The sequence below is a fragment of the Saccostrea echinata genome, unplaced genomic scaffold (genome assembly GCF_033153115.1).
Source record: "Saccostrea echinata isolate AGI-Se365-2 ecotype Australia unplaced genomic scaffold, CSIRO_AGI_Sech_v1 ptg000033l, whole genome shotgun sequence".
In the NCBI taxonomy this organism is placed as follows: Eukaryota; Metazoa; Mollusca; class Bivalvia; order Ostreida; family Ostreidae; genus Saccostrea; species Saccostrea echinata.
In genome coordinates this window covers 16,961,154-16,972,914 of record NW_026889782.1, presented here as the reverse complement: position 1 = coordinate 16,972,914, position 11,761 = coordinate 16,961,154, and positions in this window count along the sequence as shown.

Below are 11,761 nucleotides of genomic sequence, written 5' to 3'. Positions count from 1 at the left end.
AAATTTACCCTGTTGAACTATTTTCAAAGTGTAATGTTCGCTTTTTCTACGTATAAGATAAACTGTATCAATAATTATTTTAAGAGGAAATTTACCTTGTAGATTTTTGTTACCGCCAAGATATTGTGAAGCATAAATTCTGTATGAGTGATATTCTTTGGGGGGAAATTTACCCCGTAATTTTGCTATCTCAAATATGGTTGTTTTTGCTTTGAAATACCGTGCATAAACTGCATCAATGTTATTTTTGACAGAAAAATTACTCTGTAGATTGTTGCCATCTTCACGATGTTTGCGAATCATAAACACTGTATTAGAGATTTTCTTTGGGGGGAAATTTACCCCGTAAAGTCTTGTTATCATCAAGATGGTTGCTTTTGCTTTCAAACAATGTCATATTTTTGAGAGGAAATTTACCCTGTAGAGTTCTGCTATTTTCAAAGTGTAATGTTCGCTTTTTATAACAGTAGTGAATACTGTATCAGTGATATTCTTTGGGGGAAATTTACCCCGTAAAGTCTTGCTATCTAAAAGATGGTTGCTTTTGTTTTGTTTTACTTTAGGTACTGTTTCAATGTCATTTTTGAGAGGAAATTTACCCTGTATGTTTTTGCTATCTTTAAGATGTGAATCAGTGATTTTCTTTCGGGGGAAATGTACCCCGAAAAGTCTTGCTAAATTGTCAATAGTTCCTCCAAATATTTAAATTTCAGTTTATTTGTGACACTAGATCGTGTATCCATTAGAAAAATGCTGATTTTTCACAATCTTATGAATAAATATCTTATAAAACTGTGTTTTTTGTTAGATTTTGTCAATACCTGAGGGCAAAATGCCTAAAACAGAAAAAAAGATTTTCTGTTTTGATTTTGGAATGCGTTTATAGTAAAAACTTTGGAACTTTGATTTACTATAGTGAAAACTTTGAAACTTTGATTTAGTATAGTAAAAACTTTGATTTACTATAGTAAAACCCATGGAAGTATGTTTTTGATTTCCATTCTTGACATTTTATGATATTTTACGATCAAAATTCATAAAAGCTTTAGAGGATTTTGATAAACCCGACCCGTCCCTTAAAAAAATAATGTACAAGAAATGAATTTTAATGTAAGGTTGTATCTCGCGCCGATGGATGAGTAATATTTATTTAAATGTATCAAATTTAATGCAGATGTACTGTTTTAATGGAGAAAGGAAAATTAAATACTATAAAATAAAATTTTGTCATTTAGAACCAAAGTACCTGCTCCAGTAAACACCTGCTTCAGTAAACATGGATTTTTTTTTTTTAAATTTATAAATGTAAATATTGCATTTGAATTAACTAATTTGCAAATTTAAATTAACATGTACAACGCCAACAGTTCCCGCCCGACCCCACCTCTATCCCCTAAAAAAACGCGGGTATGTTAAGGCTACACCCGGAGATATCCTGCTTGCCTTTACAATATGACGTCATAGTAAGCTGTATGACGTGAACTTTAGAAATAATGATTTCTTAATATCTATATTTAAAGTTTAATTTCAGGTCCAAGAAATAAATGGATTCATTCAAAGCATAATTTAAACTAAATCTTGTCGTTTTTGGGTGGTATAAATAGCTAATTATTTAGCACGGGGGTTAAATACCAAACCCATGACGTCATAACTATTGATCAAATATTTGCCGAGTGAAGTTAAAGGTGACGAGAATTCATGTAAACAAATATATGATATGGGATTTTTAAAGCATATACCGTGAATGTTATATGTGATTCATAAGGAATTAAAGATTAAAAATCAGGTACGCTAATATATTCTTATCATGTTTTCTTATAACGAACACAGGCAGTGCTTTGAAGTCCCGATCAGCCTTTCCTCTGTCGTTCTATAACAACAAAGATGCAAAAGTTCAACACTACGCCACATACTTTGAAATATAATTTTTGTTTGTATCGAAAGCTTGTATTCAATAGTACTTGGAAAGTGCTGCTAGAATCGTGTGGTTAACATGAATTAATAACAATTCCTTGATCGTATATATAAAATGTAAAAATTTTGGTAAGGTTTCATGCGAAACTTTGGAAAAAAAATTTCTGTGTCGGGAGAGTAGGATTCTAGCAGCACTTTTCATGACCCAGTGATGTTTTTACATAATCATTTTCACTCAAAGAAATGAGTTATCTCCGGGGTAGTGTTGAACTTTTCACTTTTTCATTAATGCAATTTTTCTCTTTATAGACGTCACGTGATGACGTCGTGGTGGAGTGCTTCTTTTAGCCTAAGACCCAATGACGTCTATACAATTTATAGTAATAGTAAATGTTTTATCTATGGCTTTTCCGATTTATCAATGTACATTTTACGGGGAAAAAAGTATAAATTCGCCGAAATTTGATCTGGGTACTGCCTTAACACAGCTGCGAACGGCAAAATTAGCAAAAAATTATTAAAATACTTTAATAAGTTGATAAACTATTGTGAAAACTTTGATATAGTATGATGAAAACTTAACTTTGAAACTTTGATTAACTATAATAACAACTTTGGAACTTCGTATTCTTTAGTGAAAACTTTGGAACTTTGATTTACTATAGTAAAAAACTTTGGAACTTTGATTTACTATAGTAAAATTTTGGAACTTTGATTTACTATAGTGAAAACTTTGGAACTTTGATTTACTATAGTAAAAACTTTGGAACTTTGATTTACTATAGTGAAAACTTTGGAACTTTGATTAACGATAGTAAAAACTTTGGAACTTTGATTTACTATAGTAAAAACTTTGGAACTTTGATTTACTATAGTAAAAAACTTTGGAACTTTGATTTACTATAGTAAAATTTTGGAACTTTGATTTACTATAGTGAAAATTTGGAACTTTGATTAACTATAGTTAACTAAAGTAAACTATAGTTAACTATAGTTTACTACAGTATATTTTTGTTAGGGTAGACTCTGGGTCAGAGTCTCACTCGGAGAGGGAAAGGATTGTCACATAGGAAATTTTACAAAATTAATTTACAATGTTACACAATTTGATTTTATAAAAAGAATTATTTTAATTACTTGCTTTTTGACATATGCTTAAAATTATCTATCTAACAATTAATGTTTAGACAGTAAAAAGGAAATTGTTACTCAATATTTATTTAAGGAATAAGTGTCAATCCTCTGACTCAAAGAGTGTCCGACTCGTATTTGTGATAATTGCGTAAATGTGTTAATTGAAGTTTGAGTGAATGTCGTATGTAGTGTGAGAGGGCCAGTTTTAGAACCGCCGTGGATTATCCCGGACGTGAATTTTAGATGTACTGGACATTCCGTCATCAGGAAAACAAAGTTTTACTCTTGACTATTCCGAGTTACCAAAACGTTTGTGTGTGTGTTCGTGTGTGAGCATTTCAAGTCGTCTTTGTTTTATGTAACTTAACTCGATTTTTTTTTTTTGGATATACAAACTTCTACATTTATATTTCGTAAATTATCTTTTAATAAATTTCATCACAAGTTCACTTGTGTTATAATGTTTCCTATTTTTCATGTCGGTTTGTTATTCCTTAACATTTTCCGTGAATGCAATTTCAAACCGTCTGGCAAGTAGTTTTACAGCTAAGTATCTTTTTGTTTTATTTTTATACAAATTACTTTTGTTTTATATAAACTGTATGTTTTTTGTTTAATTCTTAAAATGACTTTTGTTCTTATGTCCCTGTAATCGAAGTTTTGGGGGGTATGTAGTTTTTGCTCTGTGTGTCCGTCTGTATGTTTGTCTGTCTCTTTGTCAGAAAAAAAACTTTAACCTTGCCCATTACTCTTTTGATTGGTTTGAGCTATGGCTTTCATATTTCATATGAGTTAGACTTGTATTTGAGAAACTTAAACCTTTGCCATGAGCAGCCATTCGGGGGCATAAGTGTTGAACACATTAATTTTGTCAATGATCTTTCTGTTTAATTAATTCTCATAGGAGTGACTTGTTTGCTTTTTATGTGTTTTATTTTCTTTTGTTTTTTTGTTGTTGTTGATGTTGTTTCTGGCTTTTATAAACATCTTGAATATTCTGTATCTGAACAAGAGTGATGCATATGATATCTTTTTAAAGGTATATATTATATATTTGTATGAACGAAAACAATCTCGACTATCTGTTGAGAAGACATTCATGTAAATTAATAACCGTACGTATATAACGATCAAATGACTCGGAAAAACATACGAATGCAGTGCCGCCAGCTGCACATCAGATCTCGCTAGAAATGACGAATTAAAAAAATGTATCAAAAATATATTGGTGAGTGTTAAGTATATCTTTTTCAAATGAGCTTTAAAAAATGGTGGGAATGCAGTCCATAACCACATACATGTACATATATATACGATTACCAACAGTGAAGCCCATTCATGTGGGATGGCTGATCAATGTACACCTGTCCGTTCAAAGGGTCAAACATGAACCCTTGTTCAAGGCTTGGGGAAGTCAGAGATTCATTCACGAGTAAAAAAGCGATGTTATTTTCTTTTTGTATTTTCCATTGCCTGATCGTGAGCCGTCACGTGTAAATGTGATTTTTCAGAATTTGTCGTAATTTGTAAAACAAATGAGTATTTTAAACTTCATTAGTAGCCAATTTTCGGGTTAACATGCCATTAAAATCAAGTGTTGATAATTTCAATTAATTATACAAGTCAAAACACAAAGGAATCTGAAAACTGCAGTAAAAACACGGTCTTGGAGTTATATAATTGGATGATTGACACAGATCTGCTTGAGGATAATTGTCGTGTGGCATGTCGTGTGGCATGTGCCGTTACATGTATCTCAAACTGGGGGAGAAGTTTGTCTGATGCAAGGATATTTATGCCAAAAATGTACTAGTTTTTTAGAGAATGAAGTTATGTTGTGAATTCTTAAAACACCTTTGCATATTTAACGGTGCACATATCAAGGATAGATATACATACATGTAGAAGATATAAACAGGTATACGTACGTGTGTAATAATGTAGAACCTCTTTCATATCCTCATTCATTTCAAAGGCGGACCCAGTGCCGGCGCACCGGGCGTGCACCCCCCCCCCTTCCGTTTGAATTTTTTTTTTGAATTTTGTTTGTATAACACGCATTTTTTAGTCCAATTTAGTACACAAATTAATAAAATGATACTACTGCGTCCCCGTTATGAAATTCCTGGGTCCGCCACTGCAATGCAATTTCATTCCAAAACATATTTAAGTACGCTGTGACAAATGTATAGCGTAAATTTGTCCCACGCGGAAAAAAGTACATCTAAAGTATATATTAAAAACAGCAGTACATGACAAAGACTGTAACACACCCCATATGATGCCCTCGTTCTGTTTCACGTTCTATACATTTTTTTTTATAGTTCGATGTTTTATTGATTAGAGACGATAGAAACTTATAAAAATCTATCTTGTATGACAAACAAAATAACCAGCTTTTTCATCGTCAAATTTCCTTATTGATATAGTATTATTCACCTGCACATGGTATTTATGTCCTGCTCTTTATTTGATGCGCTACCTCATATGGAACACTTGCTACTTTTGGACTTTTTCGATTTGGGCACTTTGTTTAACCTCGTGTAACATAGATGAAAAATAATACAAATGAAAATATTTACATTTGTTGTGTTTTTCTACTAAGCTAACTGTGAAATTGATTTGAATGCCATTTTCGTGTATACTCACGCGTAGAAATATACACTGAGAAACTCGCGCTAAAGTGACGTCACAATAAGCAACAGAGACGTTAATAAAAATGTAACGATATAGTGCAGCAAATAATTCAAACATTGGGTATATTTTTGGTGCTTTTGAACATGTACAATATAAATATAAGGAATGTTTTAACTTTAGTGTGAATTATTGTTGTGTAAATCACACAGACTTGCACGTAGGCATATTTTTCATGAAGCGCGCTATGCCTAGGTGACTAGTCTGTGTGAGTAACACACCAATAACTCACACAAAACTTAAAATCATTCCTTAAGTATATACTTGCTAACGTGATCATATATTTGCAACAACGGCAGAATTTAGGAAATTCTGACTTTTAAGAAGTTGCCACGGTTAAAATCCTTGTCAATCAACCACTCGGTCAGTAGCCAGCCTTTGTTTAAAATTTGTTATACGCAGGGCATGTGACAGGATTTCAACAGCCTTCTGAATATTACGAAGATAACGAACAGTAATGAAGCTTAAAGGTCCATTGAATCATTACAGATCGGGAGCATTAAACTTCATCCTGTAGACGCGTCATACACAAAATGTGCTCCTTGTCATGATCGGGCGAAAGAAAAAAAAATCCACATCGACCAAATGATTTCCGAAATGTTGACTTTAAACGAGACTGATGAATTCTTTTTTCATAAAATTATTTGTCATAGCTTGCCTTTTTTTTTTTTTTTTTTTTTTTTTTTTTTAGAAATTGTTAGAGCATGCTATTGCGTATCAAATCAAAAAGAGACAGGCGACAAAAATTTGCTTAACCACATGATGATGCATAAATAACAACTTGCATTCATTTATTTTATCAGTTATTTATAAAAGCATGTAAAATCACAACATTTGATAACAATACATGTACCTCAGAGTTTTAAGATGCAAATCCTGTGTCATAAATGACGTCACTAGCCTTGACTTGATGCAGCACAAGTCATCCAGAGGATGGATCCATTGGTTTAATGATTACAAAAATGCTTAAATATATAGAAGACCATCGCCATTGTTTTAATCTAATCAATAACATTTAAAGGCAGAGAATGTAAAGAATATCGCTAACACGATAAGTGTATTCCTGATTAACCTCAGAGGTGCAAGGGCATTGACTAGACTATTCGAGCTGAAATATGAAACACCAATTGCTTATATCATTTATATTTTGAAAAGTGCTGGGAGCTGATTCTGGTCTGCATTACATTATTTTTATTCATGACAGAATTTAAGCGAAGTGGGAATTTTAGCTATTACGAGGGGTGATCAAAAAGTTCGCGAACTATCTCTATATTTAGAAAACAACATTTCATATCAGAATGAAATTTGGCATACATATATTCATATACATATTCTATAGATAGCAGGTGTTATATAATGTTTTGCTCCGTGTTTGTGACGTCACTGTGAAAATGACGTCAATATGTAGGTGAATTGTGACAAAAAATGGTTGACTCAGTCTTACTCGAGCAACGAACGGCTGTAAAGTTTAACGTATATCTTGGAAATTTCTTTGCAGTAGAATATGATAATTTGTACAAGGTTTATGAAGACAAAAGACTGACCAGAAGTTCAATCATTAATTGGATTGATTGTTTTAATGAAGAAAGGGAGATGGTTATAAGCCGGGGAAAAGATGTGTCCTTAGTTGAGCAATTTGTTATGAAAGATCGCAAAGTTACAATTAGAAAAATAGTTGAATATCTAACAATAATATATTTATTAAATCCCTAAAATATCGTTTACTTTTTGATTTAAACATAAAAGATATGACAAAAAGAGGTAGTCCATACTTTATCCACATTGGATAAATGACGCTCTCGAGACAGAGGACTCGGGTTTTGATGATCACCATGCTAATTCTGGGAAGGGATGTCCTTATCCACCCATCCTATTGCAGAGATTTGGCCATTTCTGACAGATGGACTGTTCTTGTTATAAAATATAACTTGCATGGTAAGAAATATAAGACTTGGAAAACTCTTTTAGCTTCTGTGAACAGAACGCCACGGAGCAAGTGACGTGACCGCCTGGATCGCGTGATTCGCGCATGGACAGAACAATGACAGATGTGCATTATAATCGGAGAGGACTACTTTAAAAAAATAATGAGCACTGAAACCTCATTTTATTTCTTTTAAGGAAGTAATTCAATTAGTTCGCGAGCTTTTTGATCACCCCTCGTATATGCATTTTCGTCAACATTACGAGTATTTCCGAAACAGCTCAAACTAGCTCCTAGCACTTTTCAGGATGCCGATGTAAATCCTTTTTTAATATGTATAATTTTTTTTCTCCAAAACCATGCGTAAACCCTTGCACTAGCGTCATTTTCTAAGATAAATTAAAGTCCAGTGTTTTTAATATCATTGATAGCTGCTTTTTCAATAAAAATGGAACTAAATCAGATGTGGATACTTAAAAATTCCAAGGAACTTTTGGAAAATTGGAAATCACAAGATTTTGTCAAAATCAACAGCTTAAAAACTTACAACTTTTCAACTTTATACACAACCATTTCCCACGATAAATTAAAGTCCAGTCTTTTTGATATCATTGACAGCTGCTTTTCCGATAAAAATGGAACTCATAAATTTACTTACCTTGTCATTGGTCATTTGCAAAATTATTTTGTTTAAAAAACTTTCTGATTGTACACACAAGTACTCTGAAGTTGACATTAATAAGATGCTTGAGTTTCTGATTGACAATATCTATGTGGTTTTGGAGACCAGGTCTTCCAACAATCTATTGGAATTCCTATGGGTACCAATTGCACCCCGTTATTAGCAGACCTTTTTTTGTATTCATATGAAGCAGAATTTGTCCAAAATCTTATACGTGAAAAGAAGAAAACACTTGCTGTGGCCTTCAACTCGACATTTAGGTTTATCGACGACGTATTGTCAATTAACAATGGTTATTTCCATTCTTATGTCGATACGATATATCCAGGTGATCTTGAGATAAAAGATACCACAGAGACTGACACATCTGTTTCATATTTGGATATTTTACTTGAAAAAGACGTTAATGCTAATCTAACAACCAAGCTTCATAATAAACGTGCTGACTTTAACTTTTCAATCGTCATCTTCCCTTACTTATGCAGCAATATACCTTCATCACCTGCATACGGGGTTTATGTCTCTCAGTTGTTTCGATACGAAAGAGCATTCTCTACGTATGTACAATTTCTAAAACGAGGAAAATTATTGACAAACAAGTTGATGAAACAAGAATATCAGCAGTCTCGTTTAAAATCATCATTTCGTAAGTTCTATGGTCTACGACTTTGTCAGCAAATACAATTTATCATTGAGTCAAATGCTGACTGACGTTTTTAATACTAATTGTTAGGCCATTATTTACACACTGAATTGTCGATGGATTTTTCCGTTATTTCCCGATCATGACAAGGAGCACACGGCGGGTGTGACCGGTCGGCAGGGGATGCTCACTCCTTCATGGCACCTGATCCCACCTCTGATGTTTTGGAGGTCCGTGTTTGCTCTGCTCCTATTTTGTAATGTTTAATGGACATTTGAGCTTGAATACTGTTCGTTATCGCCATATATTTCATTTCTATATTCAGCTGAACAATTCTAATTTTATACCAGTCACGTGACAGATAACTTTTACATGCGATGTAACTGGTAAGGAGTAAGGCACAAACCTATCCAATATGGATATCTATATTACCTTTTCTACATGTATACAGTTACTTTGTACCAAAGATTGTTAAAAATAATACGTGTTAAGAAGGTATTAGGATCGCATTTTTCTATTTCCTTCCTTAACATAGCTGAGTTGTCATGATCGTGTAAACAGAAAAGTCTGACAAGGAAGACCAACTAACAACTAAATTGTATGACAAGCAAGATAACTTTATATTTTCCATCCTCTACCTTCCTTATTTATGTAGTAATATTCCACTGTCACCTGCTTATGCTATTTATATCTTCCAACTTATTCGCATCTCAAGAGCTTGCTCTGAGTATGATCAATATTTAAAGTGAGACATGCTACTCACTGATAAGTTGATGTTACAGGGATTTCAACAACCTCCTTCATTGTCGGCATTTCGTAAATTCCTTGTCGTCTTAATGACCCTGTTAGCAAATATGACCTTTTATTTAGTCGTATTTTTGCTGACTTGTTTCAAACCAATTGTTAGGCTTTGTTTTTATACTGAATTTGACTAGGGAAAGTTTCGTTTACCTGATCAATACACAGGGTTTATGGTGGGGAAAACCGGTCAACAGGGGATGCTTACTCGTCCTAAGCACCTGATCCCATCTCTGGAATTTCCAGGGGTCCGTCTTTAATGCCCTCTTCATAAATTTGAATTGTTGATAGATATTTTTAGATTAATCACTGTTCGTTATCTTCACTTTTACATTACAACATGTAAGATATTGTAACAAACCATGTATTAAACTTTCCATGTGGTACATAATAAAGAGAATTTATTTTCCTAAATACGAATGAAAATGAAATTCTTGTGAAATAATTTGTAAGTTTCTGATGATCAAAGAGTGTTGTGTCTTAAGTATTTTTATATAAAAGGAAAACCTGCCTCACTTAAGATTATTTCACAATATTTACTTATTTCTGTATCATTCTTAAACAGAATGGATAAATCTATTCTGTAGTTTGTTAATATTTTCATAAAGGTAAAACTTTTTAAATATTTTTCTATAAGATGCTGCAGTAAAACAAATTGTCAAACAATTACACAAGTATAGATGGTTTAAATCAGGTTTTGCACTTTTATTATCAGAGACTATGACGTAGTTAAACTGAGTCATGTGACCATGTGTCCTTCATCCCTTAAATATCTTGCGTGCACCTCAAAGCATTTATTTATGATAATGGTTTAAATCGCCTACAGAATGGAGTGATTTGCAACTCTAGCTGTTCATTAACAAAAGAACCTAGTTATCTGTTGATCGACTGAGATGACACGTATATTTTGACATTTAAACCACCACTCAAACTCTTTTAATCTATTTTTTAATTGTTATTTGTTAATTAATGACTTATCAGAGACATATATTTTACTGACTTAAAAAAAGTACATGATCTGTTTTAGTTTTATACACACGTTCTTTAATCCCAATCGTTAGCCAGATATATAAGTTTGAGGGAGAACAATTTAACAACAAGGCGTGACAGAAAGGTAAAAAACATTTATTTATTATAATTCCAAACTGAAACGAAAATAAAATTTTAAAAGGATTATATGCCTCCAAACGTTTTTTCTTTTCTCTGTAGGTTTTTTTTTTTTTTTTTTTTTTTTTTTTTTTTTTTTTTTAATTTTTTAAAATTTTTTTTAAAATTTTTTTTTATGTATTTGTTTAAATATGTTAAATCATTGATAAAGAATATTGAGTTCTGCATTTTTCATCGAGTTTTGATTAAAAATACAACATCATGAAAATAATCTTTCAATAATAATAATAATAATAATTACAAAAATAATCATCATCATTACCATTATCATCAAAATACTACGAGTAGGTCTTCTGACATACGTTGATAGTAATGTGTTTAGATTTTTTATACTGATAAGAATAAAATTTAGGTAGATTATTGAAAATAACTCAAAAAATCCATTTCTCGACGTTTCGGTATCAATTTGGACTTATCCAGCGTCATTTTCGGTTGAAATCGAGAGTGACAAAAACCATAAAAATACTCCTCATTTACAAATCATTTAATATTATTTACAAAGATTTTAAAGAATAAAAGTTTCAATTTTCGACTTTTTCCGATCTCATTACGATGAATTCCTTTTGTTTTCATTCTTTTATAAGACAATTAGTTCTATATGTATTCCTTCAAAAGTCTTTGGAAAAAACAAAACGCTTAATTCTTCATTGGGTCAACCGGAAATGAAGGATGCAAAAACACAAAAAAGAGTTCCGCATAGGACAAAAAAAAAATCTTTATTTTCCCCAAAATCATCTTCATTCTATCTTAAGTCATTTCTTAAAAAAATGCTGGAACAAAATGACCTTATATTATATGGAGTTAT